General features: G+C 53.7%; 1 protein-coding gene across 8 annotated transcripts in view; it reads left to right on the top strand.

Moving 5' to 3' along the window:
- PHF20 (PHD finger protein 20) overlaps positions 1-5,079 on the top strand; it is a 147,053-nt gene that overhangs the window by 59,719 nt on the left and 82,255 nt on the right. The gene's annotated exons all lie outside the window — the stretch shown is intronic.

A 5,079-nucleotide genomic window follows, 5' to 3' on the forward strand; every position in this document is an offset into this window, starting at 1 on the left:
TATTATGGAAAATCAGAGCTTCCTCTGCTCCCCTTGCTCAACAGGACATGGGTTGAGGCCTTTCACTCTCCACCCACAGCCCCCCCACCCCTGCCAGAGGGGGCGCCCAGCTGCCAAGGCTATGGGGCTAGGGACTGAGGTTCACAGCCCCTCTGCCCCCAGCAGTAGCACCCAAGCTCCGGCTGCCACTTGTGGCAGGGGCTGGCTGCTGTGGTGGAGCAGAGCACAGAGCCCATCTTCTAGAGGTGCATCAATAGGGATTTTTGGGGTCGATACCAATAGCTGATTTTTAAGGAGGCATATTGGCTGATACCGATCCAATTTCCAATACCAGCCCGGCAGATTGGATTGCTGCATGCAGCTAGTAAGTCTAGCATGGTGAAAGGGGCATGGTGGGGAGCAGATCAAGGACTCCATGGTGAGGGAGGAGTGGGGCTGGGACTGGGGCTGGGGCAAGCACCACCAAGCTGGGGCGGGGAGGGCTCAGGATGGAGCCATGGCTCCTCTGGGGTGGGGGAGAAAGGGTGGCTTCCTCTGCTGCTTGCTGCTTGTCTGGGAGCCACAGGTCTGGTAGCTCGTCTGGCAGGGAACGGCAGGGGTGTGCCCTTAGATCTACACAGGGTGCGGTAGGCTGGGGCTGGGAAGAGCCCTGGCCCTAGCCCACCCTGCCCTGCTCCGCACGGGCCTGGGTGCACATGCCACACCCTCCATGCCCACAGATGAGTAGCGGGAGCAGCAGTGGGAACCGCCAGAGGAGCTGCTGGATCAGTGGCTCCTGGACGAGCAGCATGCAACAGGGTGGGGAGCCAAAGTCTGTACTGGGCAGCCTGCATCCATCTCACGCACAGATCTGGGGAACACACTCCCAAGTACATGCAGCAGTGGGGAGCCAGTCCTTCCCCCTGCCCCTCTGGATGAGCTGCCTGTGGCTGTGTCACACTCCCCACTGGGGCCCTGTGGCTGTGAATTCTAGCCCCGGGCCCCAACTTGGGGTGCGCAGGTAAAGGTTGTTTTGGCTGATGCCGATGGCCGATTATTAACCAAACATTTTGGCCGATACTGATAACATAGCCTATATGCAGCCTGGCAGCTTGGAGAGCAGTGTCTGGCTGGTAAGTTTCTGGGAGAGGGAAGGGACATGGGAAGGATGCAGATCAAGGTCCCCTCAGTGAGGGACGGAATGGGACAGGGGCAAGTGTTGGCCTGGTGGGGTGGGGTGTGAAGTGGAGCTGCAGATGGCTCATTGGGAGGCCCCAGAGGTGGGAGGGTGGGGAGGAGTGTGGCTCCCTACTGCTGTGCACGCCCCTGGGGAATTCATGGGGGGCATGTGCTCCCTGGATTTGTGTGGGGTGAAGGAAGGCTGCCCACTGTGGGCTCAGGGCTGGGGGCTGCACTGGCCTTTTCCTGGCAGCGGGGTTGGGGCAGCCAGTGGCGGTGCTGGGAGGGGGCCTATGGGGTGAATTATATCCACCACAAAATTCCCCATAGCTCCCCTCCCAGTGCCACTGCTGTTCACCCCACCCCAAGCATAGCCCTGGCCTGGACTCCTCCTCCATCCCCCACACTGGAAAGAGGCCAGCGCAACCCCTGGCCTTGAGCCTGCAATGGGCATCCTGCCCTTGCCCCACGCACAAATCCGTAAGGGGGGGCAACAGGTCTCCCATGCCTCCCCAGGGGGTGCATGCAATGGCAGAAGCTGCCTCCCAGACAAGCCCCCTGCATCTCCACCCCATACCCTACCCTGCCCTGCCCTGGCTAGGCAGCTCCTGTCCCAGCTGCATTCCTTCCCTCACCGTGGGGTCCTCAGTCTGCCCCCCATTCCCCTTCCCCCCTACAGACTTACTGGCTGGATGCTGGTCTTCAAGCTGCTGGGCTGCATTCCTGGCTGTGGCTGCGCGCATGCATGCAGTATTTATCGGTGGCACTATTGGCTACACCAGCAAAAGAAAGTCATTGGCCAATAATGTTAATTTTCTTTTTTTCAGTGCTGAGACAATGTGGATCAATATATTGGTGCACTTCTAGCCCCAAGCCCCATACACTGCCCCAGCTGGGCAGCAGCCCAAGCCCTGCCCAACTCCCTCCCTTCTTAAGAGGGCCTCAATTCCACACCCCCCGCCCTCCCCTGCCAGCTTACATTCAGGAGCTGTTCTCCAGGCTGCCTTGCAGCCATGTATCTGTGTGAGCACGTTCATGGGCATGGCGCCCTCTGCCTGACCATCCTTCTCTTCCTACCCCCCACAACCCGTTGCAGGCTGGAACTCAGCTAGCCTGCAGAGGTAGGAAAGGAGGACTGCTATCAAGAAATGGGGTACAGGTAACCAGAATGGGAAAGAGCATCTTTGGATACCATTTGGGTGACCTAGTAAGGAGGACTTTTAAGCTAGATTCTGCAGGGGATGGTGAACAAAACACACCAGCAAAAGAAAAAACAATCCAGAGGGGAGAAGACTGAAAGAAGCAGCTCAACCTAAGAAGTCCAGAGAGCTTGGGAGGAAGCAATTATGAGATGATAGAATTCATGATCCTGAGACAGGACAAGTATGACGTCAGCAGAACAAAGACACTGCATGTCCAAAAGGCAGATTTCATCATACTTAAGGAGAGACTAGGCCTGGTGCCAGGGGAAGGCAGACTGAAGGATAAAGGCTCCCAGGAGGGCTGGGAGCTTCTAAAGGGCACAGTATTGGAAGCTGAAAAAGAAGCCTTTTGGCATAGTAGAAGCACAGGAACAATGGTAAGAGACTCGCATGGCTGTACAAATTGCTTCTCAGAAGCCTCAAATGCAAAAGGAAAGTATGCAGGCAGTGAAAACGTGGGCTCGTCATCAAGGAAGCATAGCAGAATGGCACGAATCATAAGAGACTAAATCAGGAAGGCAAAAGTCTTTGCTTTTGTTGTTTTAGTTTTTTTTTAAAAAGCCCTAAAAACTAAAAGACCTGCGCCTGGTTTGAGAAGTTGAAGACAACAAGAAGAGTATGTTGGCAGGAAAGATTGACCAAGGTACCAGGCTGCCTTACAGTATGCATCAGTAATTTCCCAGGTATCGAGTTAAGGCTAACCAGTCTGTAGTGCCTTTAAAAGAAATGGCACTATGTTGGCCCTTTTCACAGCTGTGAGTCCACTGCTAAAAGGCCAGGGTGAGCCTCTTAATAGAAGATGCAAAGAGGGCAGAGCCCCTCAACAGCTACTTTGCCTCAGTCTTCACAAAAATATTAGGCTGCAGCCAGACAACTAATAAGGACTATTTGCAGAAGAAAGGGTACAAGTAGAGCAAAGAGATAAAAAAGGAAACAGACCGAGAACTTTGGGTCTGAATGAATTCAAGTCAACAGGACCTGATGAACTTCATCCCAGGGTACTGAAGCAACTAGTAGAGGAGGTATCAGAGCTCTTGGCAATAATACTTGTGAAGTTGTGGGAGACGGGAGAGGTACCAGGAGACTGAAAAAGGGCCAATATAGTTCTTTTAAAAAGACAAAAAGGAGGACCTGGGGAACTACAGACTGGTTAGCTGTAACCTTGATTCCTGATGAAGGGAATGCAGCGGACTTCATTAGGTTCCTGGATACAAAAAATCATGGACTAAATATAGACAGTGGATTTAAGACGCATTATAACCTGCCTGACATTTGACTCCCCAGGTACCTTTCCACTATTTAACTGCTACATTCATCACCCTTCTTCCTTCCACCCCCCAATCCTCCCCTGCCTGTCTTTCACCCACTGACTCCTCAGTTTACATCTTCACTGATTGCCTGTCTTGTATGCATACCAGCCCAGCCTCTGGCTTCTTTACTATTCATTCCATCCAGGAAGAGCGCACACCAACTGCAGAAACTTCCTCTGCCAAAAGCTTTTTAAACCTGAAAGCTTGCTAAAAATTTTCCCCAACTATTTAAGTTGGTCTAATAAAAGATATCAGATTCACACAAAGAACTTTGTCTGGATTCAGCAAGGCTTTTGACAAAGTCCCACACAATCTTCTCTCAAAAGAAGTTGGAGATATGTGGGCCAGACACAACTACTACAAGGTGGAGAGACAACTGGCTCAATAGCTTCAAGCAAGAGGGAATTATACATGGATCTATGTCTGGATGGTTGGAGTTTTTGAATGCAGCCCCACTGGGACTGTACTGGACCCAGTGCTATTCAACGTATTAATGATTTGAACATTGGAATAGAGCACTGCCATATTCTGTATTTCCAGGTGACATGAAATTGGGAAGAATGTGAACACATTGGAGGGCAGGGACACAATTCAGAAGGATCCTGACTGACTGGAAGCTGAGCTGGAGCTAGCACAGGGGTGGGCAAAGTTATATAGCCTGTGGGCTGGATTGGGCCTGCCAAGGGATTTGGTCCAGCGTGTGGCAGATTACTTGGCCCAACCTGGCCTGGGCACAAGGGGCAGCCTGGGTCATGGTGCGTATGTCATGTGTATGGCTGGTCCTGCTGTCTCCAGGCACGACAGCCAGACTCACTTCCTAGCAGGCCCCACAGCCCCAGCTCCTTGCAGCTGCCACGGCCAATCTCTACCACCGCTTTTAGACCTGGCCCTGATGCATGGACACCTTGGCCCATTTGCCCTGGCCCCACTTCTGGGGCTCCATGAAGGGAGGGTGTTCAGCCAGGCGGATGGGATGCAGCTGCAGGTGGGCAGGGAGCAGGACAGGTAGGTGGGGGCCGGGCTGGGGCTAGGATCAGGATCTTGGGTTCATGACAGCACAGGCTGGGGCTATATCCTAGGGCAGAGCCACACTTCACTGCCCATGTGTCCCTGTGGCGGCCACTGGTTCTGTGGATAGAGGTGTACAGGTAACAGATTGTGGCTGTAGTCTGAGCCCTGGCCACGTGCTGTCAGTGCCCCCAAAATGCTGGGCACAGTCACCCATTCCACTGCCAGATGCTGCTTCTCATCAACCAGTGGCTCCATCCCATTTGCCTGGCTGAGTGCCCTGCTTTTGCGGGTCCTGGGCCAGCCTGCATGGAGACTCTGGGATTGCCAGATGGTCACAGTGTGGAGCCCCTGGGGCAGAGCCAGTTAAGGAGTTTTGGTGAGCTGTTGCCGGGGGGGGG

Source organism: Crocodylus porosus, unplaced genomic scaffold, assembly GCF_001723895.1.
Source record: "Crocodylus porosus isolate Cpor-Errol unplaced genomic scaffold, CroPor_comp1, whole genome shotgun sequence".
NCBI lineage: Eukaryota > Metazoa > Chordata > Crocodylia > Crocodylidae > Crocodylus > Crocodylus porosus.